At 37.4% G+C, this 18,819-nt stretch overlaps 1 long non-coding RNA gene across 4 annotated transcripts in view; it reads left to right on the top strand.

The window, feature by feature from the left end:
• Positions 1-18,819, top strand: part of LOC123281846 (uncharacterized) — a 45,892-nt gene that overhangs the window by 9,838 nt on the left and 17,235 nt on the right. For all 4 annotated transcript variants that reach the window (XR_006521603.2, XR_011494435.1, XR_011494450.1 and 1 more), the window contains exons 2-3: positions 8,267-8,470; positions 16,786-16,914. This is a non-coding gene — a long non-coding RNA (uncharacterized lncRNA). The remainder of the gene's footprint in view (positions 1-8,266; positions 8,471-16,785; positions 16,915-18,819) is intronic.

Here is an 18,819-nt window from a genome sequence, read left to right as displayed (position 1 = left end):
ATTGCTCTTTTTTTTTAGGCTTCAGTTATGTTAAAGTTTCCTCCCCAATTTGATTTATGTCTGTCACTCTCGATGACCACTTTAAGTTCTCCTACTGCATTCTCTGAAAGGAATTTGACAGAAGTCTGCAGATCCTTTGAACTTTAAAACCCTTGGCTTTCCAGTAGCTTAATTAAGGATTTTTCAGTTTAACTAGGTTATGTATGTCTTTGTTCCATCCTAACTGGGCCCTGAGCCAGGTCTCTGAGCATTTCTTGACTAACGTTTCAGACATATTTTGCATTGTCACTTCATTGTAGGAAAGACTGGAACTTCTTTATTGTTTACCTAAATTACATAATCCCATATGCAACAGAAATTTTATTGAGCTCAAAACAATTAAAGCAAAGATGTATGATGCTGTGATTAGAGTAGAAAAGTAATATCTGACCTAAAACCTTGTGTTTGCAGAGGGACCTCCTTGATACAAGCTTTTTAGGTGCTTGGAGAACCAGCATTGGCAGCTGGCTCAGGCTGTGCGTGAAGAGGTCACACCAAAGAAGCTTAAACTCTTTTAACTTGCTGCTCCTCAAGGGTGAATTTCCCAGGGTGAGCTTGCAAAGGTGGAAACACTGCCTCCAGCAGCCCCTGTGTTGCAGTGGATCCCAGGAAAAGAAGTATCCTCTCTCAGACTGAAAATAATAAGTTTCATTAAAAAAAAGTATATATAAAGAGTAAAGGCAAATAATGTTTATTGAGCAGTACCCACTGTGTATGATGTCCTTCACCTACACAATAATATGTAATTCCCACAGCAAACCTATGAGGTGGATTTTATTCCTCCCATTTTACAGTTGAGGAAACTGAGGTTCCCAGGGGTTAATGTGCTCAATCACCAGCTGTGAGCAGAGGAATCAGGCGTCAACTCTTTTGACATGATGCAGAAATACATGTTCCTTCTACAGCTCCAGACTGTCATGTCAATTTTCTTTTGCTTTAATGTTTTACAATTGAATATGTAAGTACAATTTTCATCATGTGATAATGGTAAGGAGGAATATCCACATTTTAATTTCTTTTTCTCCCTCCCTAAAAGTTTATTTATGAGTTAAATGCATGGAACTTGAAGCAGGTTTTGCAAGGTAAATGTGAGACAAAACTGGGCTTATATTCCAAACAGAACTCCCTCCTAATCTCTAGCTTGGAGTTCTAAAATCAAAAGGCCAGTTGGAAGAGGACAGTGTAGACGCAGAGAAGGAAGAGAATTGAGTTCCCTTTGCATTTCCTGGGGTTGGCCTTGGCTCTGTGTAAACTGTTGCAATTGGTAAAGTTTTTGTTAGCCTCTTTTTATTTTCTTCTTTTACCATCAGCCACTCTCCTGGTATCTTGTCTCAAAAGTCCTTTGTACTGGTCTGAGTCCAGTCAGGAGACAGAAACTACACAGTAATTTAAAGAGTGAAGATTTAATATAAAGTATTATTAAGCTATGATAGGGGAATAGTTATAAAGGTGTAAAGAGAAATCTAAAAGTACCCTAGGACTGAAGGAGAGTACCTAAGAAAGGAAAAATGTGGAGGAGGGTGTCCCCTCCTTCAGGCTGGGTTTCAGACCTGGTTGGAGAACATATGATTGCAGCCACTGGATGGTGGAAAAGTTTGCTGGATTGCCCAAGCCAGAGGTGATCCAGTCACTGGGAAGCCAGGAAGCAACCTTGGGGGGTATAAGCAAGTCAAGGGTGCTGTAACTCTCTGGGTTGTAGGTGAGCCAAGGCTGGTGGGTGGGTATACAGAGGGAGTCAGAGTGCTGTTGTGTGGTGGGCATGGGGCCAGGAGCACGTGGCGTTTGCATTGGGACAACGGCAGGAAGGTAGCCAAGGGACCCAGGCCAGGGCTGTAAAGTCACCAAGGGACTGTGAGCTCTGGGGAAGAGCAGCGTAGATGTCTCACACATACACAACACTGTAGAAGCAGCAGCAACAACAACAACAACAAATAATAATAACAATAATGAACACAGCACACAGAACCAGTATAGGGAGCCCCTTCTTTCTTCATTATCCCCTAGTGCCTCTACTTGCAAAACTTAACATCAAGCTCACTGTAAACGAGAAACACTTAGAGTCCAGTCCATTATCACAGCGCAGGTAGTAAAGGGTGAATTTGGAGCTAAGAGGCAATGAATTGATAACTAGCCCACTTCTAATCAGGGGAGGATGATCTTGTCCCCAAGTCACTTATTTCCCTCCTTATGTATCTGTATAGTAGTCTTTTTCCTCACTGAAAATAATTTCACATGTATACCCATAAGGAAAAAGAAAATCAATTTAAATAATTTTTACTAACTGTGAAGGGCTGATCACATATCGTCATTCCCAAATATGTCTAGTTTTTTTGCTGCTATATCACCAGTTATTAGCAGGGTGCCTGGCATATAGTAGGTTTTAATCAATATTCGTTGAATGAATGAATCCCAGAAATATTTACGTTTGTAAAAAAGATGTATGAACTAATAATGATAACCTGTAAGTGGTAGAATTTTAGATAGTAAAAATATGTTAAATGAGAAAGGACGCAGAGCAAGGCATACAGCACAGGTAAGAAGAGTGATTTTGGACAAGGGAATAAATAATTTGTTTAATTGATGTGTGGAGGGTGGGTGTTGTTATTTGGGTCAACTCCCTACCTTGCCCCTGCTTTCGTAGCTTCTTCCTTTCTTCTCTTTTGAAATTACCAATTCACCAGGCCCTCCAAAGAGTTTCACTGAGTGTTTCTGAACAGAGAGAAGAGACAGATGGATCCTCTGTACTCAAAGGTATAAGTAGGAGCCATAGGAATTATTTTCTTGATTAGGATTAATTTTAACTGGGGAATTGTCTTCATTAGCAGAAGTGAACAAGTGCCTTATTGAAGATGTGTGAAAATCTGTTCATATCTGTGTTTTTGCTTTCTTTCTTTGTCGCCTAAGTGTGACTTAAATTTTGTTTTATTACCAAGGGAATCAGCAAGCCTCTGATTTATAATCTACTTGTGTCTATTTATTAATTTATTTATGATATCCTACCTTTTTCAAAAAGCTTTAAAGCAAACATAATTAAACCATATAAAAGATTAATTAAAAGGCCAGGAAGAAGGATTAGAAATACATAAGAGGGGAAAAGCCTATACCCGAAATTAGAATAACGTGGTTACTGGAGAGAATGAAATTGTTGGGTGCCATATGTTGGGTGCCTAAAATATTTGTTTAGCTAGAAAAGTAATTGATTTGAGTTCTAAATATCTAGGATCAAACTCTCGCTCTGCCATATGCTAGCGTGGTGGCCTTGGCAATTGCTTTTCTAGGGTCTCAATTTTCTCATCTGTAAAATAGAGGTAGTATTAACATGTTACTATGAAGATTAAAAGAGCTTTGGTTTGTGCCCATGGTTTGTAAACACACCATGTACATCTGAGATGTTACTATGAGGGAAACAATATCCATATGCTTAGCATATTAAATATGTGGGTAATAAAATCGGCATTTAATTATGAAGAGATTAACTCATATTTTCCTTCAACAATAGTGATAATCCAATTGCTCCCAGGTAGACTGTAGATGGGCCTATGCTTAAGGTTCAAATGTTCTCAAAAGGAAAATTCCTGGTGAAATACTTGGCTTAGACCTCAGAGCTCAGTGCCACAGAATATGAAAGAGCCCAAGTGGCCTAGACATTTTTATGAGAAAATATTACCAATCAGTTCCCTCAAAGACAAAGAACCCTTGACGGAATGGTTGATTTTAAATAATATTGCCTCCTGATAAGTTAGCTACAATATATACCTTGAAGTACAGTGCAAATTTATGCCCACAATGGAGGTGCCTTATTATTCAGAATGGCCTTTGAGAATGTCTGTCGCAAAGAGGACTTTCCATTTGGGTTGATTGTGTAATCAACCTACAGCTTCAGAAAATGGATCTTGAAGGCAACGCTCCGGAGGTTTATCTTCGGTTTCAGGATTCTGAGCATGTTCCTTAGGGTCTTATATGGTGTCTGGAACAAAAGTAGGTGCTGAATGAATACCTTAAGTCATTCTGGCTTCATTTACTGAGAACCCCAGGAAAAGTCATCTGAGGAAGCCAGTGACTCTGCTCTGAGATACTCATTATCTATCCTGTCACCCCTCTTGTCCAGAACAGAGATGACGTATTTAAGTACTAGTCCCTTGGGATTCTGTCTGGATTCTTATCTCCTCCTGCTCACCGTGGTCTCCCTGTGCGCTTGCATCCACTCCTTTGGCATCAATCACAGTCTCTATGCTCAAGACTCTGGATCTTTCTCTGAAATTCCTGCTCCATATAGTCAATTGCCCACCATATATCCAGTTAAGACAGCTCCCTTGCATGTCTCACAGGTATCTCAAATTCAACATTTCTCAAACTCACTGTTTTATCCCCCAAAATTCGTCTCCAACAAAACTGACTTTAGTAGTTAACTCCAGAAATAAGTCTCAGGGCTTATTCTTGATAGTTCCTTCTTTCTTCTCCATTTCCAGCCAATCATCAGTTTAATTTATTCTCTTCCCAGAACACCTCTCCATTCGACTCCTTCTCATTCTCACTGCTGCTACCATAGTCCAAATCACCATCACTGTTTTCCCTGATGATATTTAATAGGTTATCCAGCTACCAAGCCAGGCTTCTTCATTTCTGTCCACTATTCAGCCTAGGGGATTATTCTAGAACCCAAATCTGATTACATCATTCCTCTAAGAGGCAGTTAACTCCTATCCATCCTTCTGTCTCAGTTTAGCGGTCAATTACTTTGATTAGACTTGTCTGATTCCCTGTGGATTAGATATGAGAAGTGTGAATTATATATTCAAAGTGTGAATTATATATTCAAAGCATTTTTTTAACATGAAAATGTAGATCGTACATAGGAAGAATACAGTGCTAAAGCCTTTTATATGTTAGACCCGTTGAATAAACAAATGGAACTTATCTGAGAGTTAGTAAGAATTACCGAACACCTTACAAAATAAACATCCCTAAAACCACAGGGTAATCATGATATTTTTCTAGCATTGCATTCTAATTCCATCTCCACCTTCCTAAGTCCATCCGCTTTCACTTTCTATGTTTCACTTTCATTTTTCTAAGTTGCCACTTAGAACCATCAAATCGTTTGCCACTATCACCACAGCAGAATCCTTTGACCACTGGTAAATTGTTACCAGATTATTCTATCTTCCTCCTTGCTTGCTTTCAGAGTCCAGTTTTTTGAAGTTATTTTGCACTGTGTGATAAATCTCTATTTCAGGCGTGCTGCCTTGATTAGATCTCTGTTTTTCCCAAGTCCATCAGAGTCCCACTGTCTTCTGAATCAAATACAATCTTCTAATAATAGCCTTGACGTTTTCCATCACACAGTCTCCTTCTCCCGGCAAGCTCTCACAGAGTTGTAAATCAGTTGTGGCTGTCTACCTCTCTGTGGTTCTTCTTCTCTTCTCAATAAGCCCTCAACGTACGAAAAACAGCCTTAAATCAGCAGTGCTAGAATTAATCTGTCTCAGAATCACTTGTGGGCTTACCTGCTCAAAGGCATTTCCTCCTATTAAACAATTTTCTTTTGCAATCTACAATAATATACCCCAATGCTCTTCTTAACTCATTTTAACATCATGATATTTATTTGAACATTCTATTCATCTTGGTTGTATATTTTCCTGCCTTCTAAAATCCTTTAGGACAGGAACAATTTCTCTGTTTCTATACCTTGTGTAATCCTAAGTGCCTAGGAATGGTACTGCTTGCTCCATGGGTCTTCAATAAATATTTGCTGATTTAGTGATTAATGTCTGGGTTTGTGACTGTATTGAGGATTCCACGTGGGAAAAATGAGGATCCTGGATTCTGCCTTATGTGCTAATTGTTGTTTAGGATTTGAATACAAATATAATTGAATTTGCGTTACAAAGATTTTGAATATGCTCAAATCCTTAGAAAACTATGTCTCATAAAACCTAATGGAAAGAGAATTTTGAAATAATATAGCATCTAAGAAATCGGTATGAGTTATGACTGAATACGTCCATTTGAAATCTTTAAGGAGTATCTTATATATTGGAAATATAAAGAAATACTTGGAACTTTATCATCACTGGTCACACCAACTTTTGATACAGCTAGGAACTTTAAATTGTGATATTGGTCTCATGATGGCCTTTGAAAATTGTAAACAGTTTTGGGCAAGTTCTGATTGTGATTCATGAAATAATCACCTTGAGTTACTTACTTGTGGTGCTTTGTAGAAATTTAATGGCTTTTATCACTCCAATTTTTAAAGTTCTGGTCACTACCTAAAGGCATATCACAGTGAGTAGAGTTCTGAAGATGTCTCCCCAAGATTCCTATCCCTTACTATTTAATCAAACACAAAGTAGGTGCCGTCGTGAAGGAACTTTGCAGATGGTATTAAGGTTACCGATTAGCTGACTTTAAGATAGAGGCTACTGGATTCTCCAGGGGGATCCAATGTAATCACATGAACCTTTAATAGCAGGAGAGGAAGGCAGAGGAGATAGTGAGCCAGAGAGATAAGGCAGAAAAGGAAACCAGAGAGACTCCAAGCATGAGAAAGATTCTACCTGCTGTTTTCGCTTTTAAGATGTAGGGGACGAGGTGTGAGAGCAGGAGGAGGCCTCTAGGAGCTAAGAGTGACCCCCAGCTGACAGCCAGCAAGGAAGCAGGAACTTTAGTCCTACGACCCCAAGGAAGTGGATTCTGCATACCCCCTGAATCAATGTGGAAGCAGATTCTTTTCAAGGCATCCCAATAAGAGCCTGGCCAGCCAACTCCTTGAAACGAAATGAAAGAATAAAATTTTCTGTAGAGGAAATTTTAACTCATTTCGTGCTGAGCCCTTCCAGGCACCATCCTGAAATTTACAGTGCTCTATGGCTATATGACTAATACAAGCTTTGCTTTAATATGCTTTGTTCTAGAGCAAAACTTGGCTTGTAATTCAAGATGATTTTCAATGCATTTGGGAACACTTCTGTAAATTAAAACTAAGACCTTAGTTTGATGGGAATCTCACCTGTAGAACATTATTTGTCATGCACTATTTGTTGTGCAACGACCCGTGAGGTGGTGCTATTCAGAGCCTACCTTTGCAGTAAGATGACCATGGGTTAAAATATTCATGTGCTATGATCTGAGAAGAATCAAATAGAATGTTCCTCTTCATGGAAAAACATTTCTTTCATTAGCCTGCCTGAAAATTTCACCTTTAGAGATAAGATATTAAAAGGAGTTGCTCAAATGTTACTGTGAAGAAGAAGTAACACTTAATTGTAATGCCTTTGTAGAGCTTGTCATGGTTTGCAAAGCATCTTTACATACATTACCTAATTCCCTCACCATGTTACCAAAAGTTTGGTCTCTGAACCCGATGCTAATCCAAATAACAAGAACAGAGTCTTGAGTGGAAAGGAAAGGCTTTACTTTCTTTTCCAGGCAGAGGAAACAAAGCAATGGCTAGTGCCTTAAGAATTGCTAGCTACCTGTTAGGAAGCTGTTAGGGGTTTTTAAAGGTTGGGAATGTGGCTGTTTGTAGAGAAGGTGTGGTGCTGTGGCCTTACCAGTCAACATTTTCCCATGGGCTTGTATCTGGGGCTGCTTCCAGCAGAGGAGATAAAGGATTTCACAGAAGAGCGTCCTTGGCTGTTTATCTCCATGGTGGATGGTAGCCTCTGGCATCAGAAAGCCATGGAGTTGGGACCTGGGAAGCTTTAGTTTCTTGATATTCTCTGGACATTAGGTTTCCTGTAATAGACTTCAAGGACCTATAATTAGTTGCAACTTTAGTGGGAACCCAGAGTGAGGCCATCTGGGCTTTCCACAACTTGTAACTTCTATTTGGTTGTAAAACTCAGGGAGTCAGAGGTTAAAGAAACAAATATTTACACATGAGTGAAAATAAAGAAGCAGGGAACCCGGATGTGTGCTTTTAGTTTTAACCCTATATATGTTGGGTTCAGTGTAGGGGAACCGATATCAGGGCTGGTATCAAGAGCCTGTAACAATCACAGCAATTCCATGAGATAGATGAGATGAGAGAGGTGAATTTTTTTTTTCCCTCACAGCACTTTTTAATCTTCATCTTGTTACTAGCACTTTTATTTCCTTTATGGGGAATTGTCCTCTTCCCTATTGGATACTGTGAGTTAGGACCTTGAACTAGGTGGGTGGCCTTCTGCTAGCCAGGTAGACATGTGATGCCTCCAGACTAGCTGTGCTCCTTCTCTAGAATGTTCATTCAGGTGGAGACCTGCCACGCTGCTGCTGCCCTGCGATGGAGCCGCCCTGCGATGGAGCCACCCTACAATGGAGCTGCCCTGTGATGGAACTGCCCTGTGATGGAGCTACCCTGGCGTTCTCACCTCCAGTGCCCAGGGGCTTCCTTCATCCTTCTGGTTTTCAAGCTTGGATCCTTAGCCCTCATGTCAATTCTGTGAGCTCTTAATATCCTTTTAAAGATTCCCTTTTGCTCAACTTATCCAGAGGTGGTCAATCTAATTGCCCTTTTGTACTATGTCCAGCTCCCCCCAACTCTTTAAAAATGATTTTGGAGGCCATTCGGTGTTGTATAAAGAATGTTAGACTGGAAGTTAGGAGATCCAGATTCTAGCCTTGACTTACCATTTAATTAGCTATAGAGAAAGCTGTTTCTGGGGGGAAAAACACGAAACAAAAACACCATTGAAAATCAGACTAAATAAACCTCTGTTTCTTACAGGCTGGGATAATCAGGCTGTTGGGAACACTAAAAGCAAGGAAAAAGATATTCCGCTAAATTAAACCCAACAAACATTTATTTAAGACCAATTTAGAAAACGTTTAGAAGGAGAGGATAGGAAAGGGTTTGGAAAGACTTTGGAAAACAGGATATGCTGTTTGATAAAAGAGATTCAGCTCTGGGGGCAAAAGCAGGGCTTCCGACCCTGGGGTTTGCAAGGTGGGTAGGGAGCTACAGGATTTACGTGGGGAGTTTTCTCAGTGGTCCTTTATACTACAGTCTTTTGGGGGAAATTTTTAGGTAGTTTAGGTAATTAATTTTATATTAAAATAGATATAAAAAATTTCATAATACAAAATTTGAATAAATTTTAAGGTAAAATATGAGATTCAAAGTTATTTTGTCATTGTGGCAAAATCTCAGAACCTTACTCTGAGTCTCTTGGGGCTACCTGGTTACTGGACACCTTAGTGGGAGAGTTTGAAAATCACTGTATATGGAGAACAAAGGGGAAAATGAATTATCAAATATCCACGGGCACAGCTTAAGTAACATCAGCTATTTGCCTGGTTTAAGATGGAAGGAGAATGGGTAAGAGGAGAGATAAAGGAGAAATGGTTAAATACAGCTCTGATTTTCAAAAGGGGTAGAACTATATACCATAAATATATACTAGTAATGTTATCATCAATGTCACCTAAGTTTTTTTTTGTCTTCTGCTTTGGACTTCTTATTTTTCACTTTTGACATCACTGAATGCTTTGCTTTTAAATTAAAAATTCAGTTATTTGTATTAGTGAGAAACACATACTCAGTGAAAGTATTCAATCACTATTAGGTGTTGAAAGTAGTTATTTCTCCCTCGTATTTCCAATTTCACCCGTCAGTAAGAAGGAGGTATTTATTTGGCAATGCAGATTTTCAGTTGTCTATATTTCTGAACTCTTTATTTAATTGTTAGTCAGTTGATTTTATAAGATTTTCATATTGTTGTCAAACCATGACATTTGTTCTTCCTTTCTGATATTCGTGCCCCTAGGTTATTTTTCTTGTAGAAACTTCAATACACTGCTCAATAGTAGCATCGATGGTGGATACCTTAGTCTTTTCTTCAATTTAACTGAGTCCTAATGTTTTATGATGTAGTATATTTATGATATGAAAGTTACTGATTTGGGAAGTGGTCCATACTTTTCTTTGGTTTAGAAAAGATTGTATAGGATGGGAAAATTTCTGTTCCTTGAAAATTTATTAGAATTCTACCATAAAGCTCTCCATGCCTAGTGGTTCCAGGGGTTATATCTTTCTCTGTGGTTTTATTTCCTTGAACAGAGACGGTCTACTCAAGATTTTATTCTTGAGTCATTTTGGGGAAATTAATTTATTTAAAATTTCACAGATTTATTAATATACATTTGTTCTTATAGTTAAAAACATATCCCTTGTATACTTTCCCTTTTCATTCCCAATTTTTCTTTGTGCTTTTCAAAAAAATTTTGTCTTCATTGTGCTTATCAGTTTTTTCAAAAAGCAGTTTTATAGAATTTTTATTGCGGAAAAATTTCAAATGAATGCAAATGTAGAGAGTGGTTGATGAATGCAATGTATCCATCGTCTAGCTTGAACAATCATCAGCATGGGCTGCCTTATTTCATTCAGACTTCTAATCGTGTCCCCTTACCAAACTCCCCAGATTATTTTCCGCAAATTCTAGACATCATATCATTTCAAGTATAAATATTTAAGATAAATATTTCAGTTTTTATCTCCAAACAGCAGTTACATTAAAAAATACATGGCAACAATACTCTGATGCCTAAATATCAATAGTAAGAATTTCTTATTATCAATACCGTGTTTATGTTTTCCGATTGTGTCTCATGCACACACACAGTTTAAATTAGGGTCTAAATAAATTCATCATTGCAATTGATTGACATGTTTCTTAAATCTTCTTTAATTTACAGATTCTCTATCTTCTCTTTCTCTGCAATTTGTCCATTAAACAACCTACCTGATTTGTCTTACAGAGTTTCTCACATTTTGGATATAGCTGATTACGTTCCCACTTAACATTTCTCTCTGTCCCTTTGATATCCTGTAAATTTTAGTAAGATCTAGGAGCTTGATCAGTTTCAGTTTTAATTATTTTAAAAAAAATTCTGGCCAGCCTACTTCAGAGTGATGTCTCCTTCCTTCCGTGCTGACTCTTCTCTTTATGGGATGTTATCAGCTGCTGATAGTGATTAGTGACCCCATGAAATTGCCCTAAGGTTAGATTCTGTAGGAAAGGCAGGATAAATATTTGATGCTTTCTCTTTATTTACCCGTTTTCAAAATAACAAGTGTGTGAATGTGAACAATGGGTTTTAAAAATATCATTATAAGTTCATAGATTTAATCCTATTTGTGTTTCAATTGATTATAGGTATTGGCATTACTGATGGTTTAATTGTCCTACCCTCAGCCAGAAGCAGCTTCTCCAGGTTGGATTCTAAATCCTCTTGACGTAACCTTTGTGGCCGTTGATAACTTTCTTCTTTCTAGTATGACAAGGATCACTCACCTTGTACGTCTCCTGCCGCTGACCTGGAAGAAGCCATTTATCCAGGGAACCCTGGTTCTTTTTAATGGGAAATATGTGTATGTAGGGATCACAGTCCTGGTGTTAAGGATGCTCTTTGCTGCTGAGTTGATTATTTCTAGGCATTTTCAGTGGAAAGAGCTAGAAATTGAAAAAAAAAATAAATTCATCGTGAGTTTGCAATGATATATCCAAGTTAAAATTTAAATGCTTACCTGGTTTCAAAATCAAAACTGAAAAAAAAGATATATTAAAAGAAGTGAAGCCAGTATGTATTAAACTATATTTCTTATAATCGTTATTTAGCCTTAGTTCTGTAAATAAATAGCCATTGTCAAGTCTGATGTCTTTTCATATAAGTGATTTGACTTTTTACCTAGATGCCCAGAGGGCATTTTTTTTCTTTTTAAAAGTTTGATAGCTTTACTAGAACATGTCTTGATGTTGGCCATTCTGGACCAGTCTTCAAAGACATATGGTGACTCTGTAATACATAGTTTCAAGTCATCTTTTTTTCAGAAAACTTTTCTTGAATTAATTTTAGTATTAGTCTTTGGGGACTCTTGTATGTACGTTAGCTTTCTTTACCCATATTCCGAATCTATTCATTTCTTTGTCTCTCTCATCATATCTTTTAGATTTAAAGAATTTTCTCCTTTCCATCTATTTCTCTTAAGGCATTACCTGTTCTATCCACCAGCTCTTATGTTCCTTGTAGTTTAGTCTTCATTTTTGATATGATTTAAAGAAACTAAAAAAAATATTTCATGAATTATGCCACCTCTTTGCAATACTATTAAGTATCTTCATGGCTGAGCTTTTTCTAATTTGGATTTATGTCATTCTTTCACAGTTTCTGACATAACTTGTGGTGAAAATATGAGGTCACAGTTTTACCTTTCTGACTTGTTTCCTTGTCCTTCTGACATGTTTGCATTGCTTGTAAAGATATTGTCTTGTTCTCTTTCCTCGTTTTGTTTAGAGTAACCTATATGGCATTTGACTGATTGATTTCTGGTCCTCATTTATTACATAACATGAGTATTATTTTCCTTATAGAAGGGAAATGGGGAAGAGAGCAAGGGTGGGTTTTTGTTTTTGTTTTTTTTACTTTCACAGCTCTGGAAATCTTTTGTCTTCTTAAAATGGTGAAAAAAAGGCCTCATTCTTTCTGAGATCTGCTTTCACTGTTTTCCTTCACCCCCCTCCCTTTTTTTTTTGGTGAGGAAGATTGGCCCTGAGCTAACATCTGTGGCCATCTTCCTCCACTTTACGTGTAGGACACCACCACATCATGGCTTGATGAGCAGTGTGTAGGTCCATGCCCAGGATCCAAACCCTGAACCCAGGCTGCTGAAGCAGAGCGTGTGGAACTTAACTGCTATTCCACCAGGCTGGCTCCCCCAACTTTTATATGGGCCTTCACTTTCATTTATTTCTACTGTGGTTGCCCTGCTCTCTTTGGATTTTACTCCCAGCTGTTTCACTTCAATACAGGGCTTCATTTAGGAATGGAGCTTTGATTTGCTAGTTTTAAGGCTCGAATGGTGCCAATACCATCCACCCTTTTGTGATGTGGTCCCTTCCAGACACCAGTGAACTGGATCCTGCAGTTCACCTTCTGGTTTCCATTGCTGTTCTCAGGTTGCCATGTGGAGCTTTCCAGTGAGTGTCTCTTGCTTTCCTAGAAGCCCAGACATGTTCCCACTGTCTCCTCCTGCACAGATGCATTTGCAGTCTTGTACCAGCAGTGTTTTGTCCCTATCTCTTGAAATGGGGGGTTTGTGGGATAACTTGTCACCTAGATTTAGGCATCTTTGATTTTGCTCTGTCTCTTTTCATGGTGATTTTGGGAGATCAAAAAACAAACTTACTGCTAATACCATAACTTCCATCCATATTTGGGCTTTTTCTTTCTCTTCCTCTCCCCCAACCCCCCCAGTACATAGTTGTTTGTTCTAGTTATACATGCTTCTATTTCTGCTATGTAGGATGCCACCTCAGTGTGGCTTGATGAGTGGTGCTAGGTCTGCACCCAGCATCCAAACTGGCAAAACCCTGGGCCGCAGAAGCAGAGTGCATGAAGTTAACCACTTGGCCTGAGCAATTTTAATTTTTTTTCTGCATCATACGTTTTTATCTTTAATAATTCCATCCTTCACACATGATTAATTGCTTGTTTGGTGTAGATTCCTAGGTTCCAAGTTACTTTTTCTAGGAGTTTGAAGATATTTTTCCATTGTTTTCTTACATTGCTGCTGAGAAGACATTGTCAATCTGATTTTTAACAATTTTTGTCTTTCTTAAAATATTTAAGATTTTTTATTCCTTCCTAATAACTTGAAATTTAATGATGATATGTCTAGGGTCTAGGGTGTGTGTGTGTGTGTGTGTGTGTGTGTGTGTGCTTAAATTCTACTCAAGGCTACATAAACTGCTTTAATCTGCAGATTTATTTTTTCCTTCCGTACTGAGAAAATTTTCTCCATTATTTCTTGGAATATTTATCTTCCATTCTTTCTATTCTTCCTTTTCAGAAATCCTATGAAACATGTATTAGGACTTCTAGACCTATTTTCCATGTCTCCTGCCCTTACTTTATAATGTTAATCTCTTATCCTTTTATTTGGCATTCTGAAATAATTCCTTGGCCCAGTCTTCCAACTCAATATTTTCCTTTTCATCTGATCATTTACCTTTTGAGCCCAATTGAATTTTATCTTTTCATGATCAAATTTTACATTTAATTCACTTTACTTGATTTTTAAAAAATAAATAGTCTCACAAATATGAGGCTTTTCAGTGTATTTGTTCTAAAGGTCTGTTCTGTTTGCTTTACAAAGTGTTTTCTTGGGGTTACTTTTTCATTTTCTCGAAATTGACCCCTGTAATGGAGCTGGTTTTTATGAATTGTTTGGTGATTCTTGCTACTTGCTCATCTTTTATTGGGAGCTTCCCTGTCAGACCCTTGCTTTATCTGTTTTCACCACTGCTGGCTAAGCAGGGCAGTCTCTTTGACTGAGCCTTGCTGGAACATCCTCAGAAAGAGGGAAGAAAAACATGCCTTTCTGGGTGTTTTCATGGCCAGTCTCCTGGACATGGGTGGTCCCTGTCTCTTCCAGGTGTCACCACTGATCATCTCTTCAGCCTTAGCTCCTGAGTCAGACACAAAGGACCTTATTATTCACAGCACAGCAGGCAGCGTGAGCTTCCTGTTCACATCGGTTCTCCTTTCTCCCCAAGGGGAGATGTTGGAGTGGCCCAGGTGGATGCTGCACACACAGTGGGGTTTGCATCACAGTGGAAACAACTCTGAGCTTAGAGAACTTGAGTTTTTATAAGCAGCAAGAAAGCCTGTCTGACCTTTGCTCTGGAGAGAGATGCTATTTCCATCTTCCAAGGTTGTTTGTTGTACACTCATCCTAGAAAAGGAGACAATCTGAAACAAAAGCTGTCAGTGCCTCTGTTTGCAAGACTTGCAAAAACACGAGACTCGATGAAGACCTGTCTCCCAATACCACCTTATTAACCATGTCATTAATAGTAACAGATCTGGGGACTTTTTGATCTTCTAGATATAGTCTTAGCTGCAAATAATGATGATGATTTCTTTTCTCTAGCTTTTCTATGTTTATAGGACTGTTTTTTCTTGTCTTATTGAATTATCTAGCATCCTTAGGACAATGTTAAATAATAATATTCATTAATGGATATCCCTGTTCTGATTTCTGATTTCACAGCAATGCATTTCTTTTAATACATTTGCTATCAGCTTTTGGAAAAGATTTTTTATTGTGTTTAGAAAGTATTCTTCAACTTTTACTTTACTTGCTTTTTATTAAGAAGAGGCTGAATTTTATCTAGTACATTTTCTTCATGTGATTATAGTCATATAAGTCTTTCTTTAAAGTTTTAAATGCAATAAACAACATCAAATGCTAGTGTTGAAGCATCTTGGAATAAATCCTCTTTAGTTGTAGTACATTATTGCTATATGATCCTGGATTGAATTTGCTAGCATTTTATTTCAAATTTGCTTCTAAATTCATAACTTAAAGTTTCTACAATTTTCTTTTGGAGGTTTTGTTATCAGGATGAATTGGAAAGTTTACTGTATTTTCTTACACCTTGAAATAGTTTAAATAACGAAAGAAGATTTTGTTCCAAGTAAGTTATATATAACTCACCCACAAAACCATCTAGTAAAACCTTCTTTACCCCTTTCAAAAAATTGGTTTAAACCTTTCCATCCTATATCTTTATTTTCTAATAACTATTATATTAACATATTTTAAGAGTCAAATAGTACTAAAAGAGCAATAACCAAAAACAGCAATTCTTTTCCACAATTCTTTAAGCATGTTCCCCAAGGCAACTACTTTCAATTTTTCTACTTGTATCTCAATATTTTAAAAGAGTATACTTAAACTGCCACTTTTACTTATCAACTTAGTTACTATCTATTGATTCCCCACACTGATAGATGAGGATTTAACTCACATTTTCTCCCCTCATTTTTTCATTGCCTACCTTACCAATTTGGTTATGTTTTTTCAATTAAATCAGTGTTCAATATTTACATGATGACTATTCAAATATTTTTCACTTATGATGCTTGTTGTATACTATGATATTTTCCCCATTTTCTTTTCAAGCTCTTCTTGTGAAGAGGAAAGGGAACTATAACGATTACCTCATTAAAACAATTTTTTCTTTTGCTCAGTTTTTTATTTACCTATTGCCAATTATTCTCCAATACTCCATGATCAACCCCTCAGAAGAATTCTCCCTTTGTTTCCTTTCTCTGGCTACTCCTCCTATCCGTCTAGTCCAGTCAGGATGGTTGCATAGCTTAGACTGTAACATAGCTATCATTTTGACACTTCACTTTTCCATCATTTTGGGAAATCCTTTAACTTTCTTTATATTGATGCCGTTTCTTAGATCTTGAGTCTTTCTCTTTTTTGGCTCATTGCTTAATTTTTGTAAAGCACATCCTACTGAATTTTTCTAAGTGAGGGTACATGAGAGGTAATATTTGAGGTTTTCCATATTTTGTATTATGTGATAGTTTTGATAGGTATAGAATTTTAAGTAGAAAATCACTTTCCCTCAGGATTTTGAATAAATTATCCCCTCTTCTTGGTTTTAGTGATGCTATTGAGAAGTTCAATGCCATTCTTACTTTTTTGTTCATTTTTTAAAATAAAGTTTATTGAGGCATATCCTGCATGAAGTACACTAATCCTAAATGTGGAACTTGATGCATTTTTACACACAGAAAGAGCCACCTACTGAGACCAAGTTTACACAAAACATTTCCAGCAACCCTAGAAGGCTCCCTGTGTCCTTCACAGTAAATCATTCTCTCTCTTTCTTTTTTTTTGGTAAGGAAGATTGGCCCTGAACTAACATCTGTGCCAATCTTCCTCTATTTTGTATGTAGGATGCTACTGCAGCATGGTTTGATGAGCAATTAGTAAGTCCATGCCAGGGATCTGAACCCATGAACCCCAGGCTGCCAAAGGGGAGCAGGTGAACTTAACCACTACACCACCACCAGGCTGGCCCCACAGTAAGTCATTCTTGATCCCTAAACCTAAGTGCTATTCTGACTTTTGCCTGATTTTGAACATCTTACAAATGGAATCATATAGTACACAATCTTCTGTATTTGGCTTACTATGTTCAACATTTGTCTCTGAGATCTATCTATATTGTTGTCTATAGCAGTAGCTCAATTTTTTTTCCAGATTTAATACTATTGTTGGTGGACATAATGGACATTTGGACTATTTCTATTTTCTTTGCTTTTATGACTAAAGATGGTATGAACATTCTTGCACGCATTTTTTATTCTTGATTCATTGTGTGTCTATTTTTCTCTCTGGAAACTTTTAGAATCTTTGCTTTTTCCTTCAGTGTTGTAAAATTTTATTTAGTGTCTTTAGTGTGGGCTTCTTATTTTTCTTTCTATTTGGCACTTATCTGTTTCTTTCAATTGTGCGCTCCTGGGAAACTTTCTTGTACTGTTTCTCTAACAATTTCTTCCCATGCAAGTTCTCTGCTGTTTACTTTTAGAACATCTACCAATCAAATTTTGAACCTCGAATTTTCAGCTTTTCTATTCTATTGTCCACATATGTCTTTTGATTTCCCTTTATGGCAGATTTTCAAGATCTTACTTTTCATCTGACTAATGAAAACTTATTTTCAGTATATTTTCAATTTCCAAGTGCCTTTGTTGTTGTCATTTTATTTCTTGGAGCAGTGTGAGAGATGGATTAAATTTTTGCTGTCTCATATTCAGAATTTTACTTAATCCTCCCAGTTTGCTCTCTAGTCCTCACTCCTATTCTTTGCTGTGCCTGGTATACAGGAGTCTGTTTCCCTCAGATTTTTTCCTCTGTTGTACTGAATTTTAGTTTCCTCTGTTCCTATATGCCTGTGGGAAGGAGGGGCTACACCTGGTCATGTGACATGAGGGGATGCTTGGGGGTCTAATTATTCCATATATCCATTTTCAACTACTGTGCCTGTTTTAGCAGGCATCATCTTTTCCTTATGCACTTCCTGGTCCTTCCACATGCTGAGCTTCTCCAGGTTCCCGTGGGGCATGTGGGCGCACTTCTCATTGGTATTCTATTCTGTAAGCTCTTCGGTAATAGATGCCGAGATTTTACTAAGTCCTCTGCTTTCCATCCTCCAAATGATAGTTTTATTTACTGTTGTGTCTTCTCTTGTTCTCTTGGTTCTTGTAGTTTTATAGCTTTTTATACCTTTAACTGTCATTTTATTGAGTTTCTGTGAGGGAGAAGAGATGAACGTATGTGGTCCCAGACATATTTCAAAATATGTGCGTGTGTTAGTTTTCTGCTCCATTGCTATGTCATTGGTTTTTCTCTCTATTTTCAAATTTATTTCTGTGAATTCGTACACTGTATTATTTTATGGTTTCTTGCAATCTTTTGGTTGGTAGTTATATGTGGGCAAGAGTTTACATTAGAAATAAGTTAAGGGATTAATTGTGAGCGCCTAAATAAGGAAACAGTGATCTCTAATAACCAGCATGCAGTTAACTAAATACAGCTCAAATCAGTTTCACTGCTTTTTTTTTTTTGACAGGCCTTTACCTATGTCACTTTTTTCTGTTTCTACTAAAATTGCACTGCTCTTTTTATCAAAAATGTTGAACCTAAGAATTGGTAACTCTTTAGTTTTAACTTTGAATTCCATTCATTTAGTATAAAAGTTATTTTGAAGCAAATGCACAGAATAGGTTTTGCTACTGTCGTGAAAAAGAGACCCTTCTTGCAGGTAGAACAGTTATACTTCATCAACACAAAGAGTTCAGGACCCGTCTACACAAGAGCTACAGACTTTGCAATAGCTATGTTCCTACAGAGTTCAGTTTTGTCATAATCAGTTTGATAATTAGAGAAAAATCTCAGTGGAAGACAATAGATACGGCATTCATTAA

The sequence above is a fragment of the Equus asinus genome, chromosome 1, assembly GCF_041296235.1.
Source record: "Equus asinus isolate D_3611 breed Donkey chromosome 1, EquAss-T2T_v2, whole genome shotgun sequence".
Taxonomy (NCBI): domain Eukaryota; kingdom Metazoa; phylum Chordata; class Mammalia; order Perissodactyla; family Equidae; genus Equus; species Equus asinus.
The sequence above is the reverse complement of the archived record's forward strand: the minus strand, read 5'-3'. Positions and strand labels throughout refer to the sequence as shown.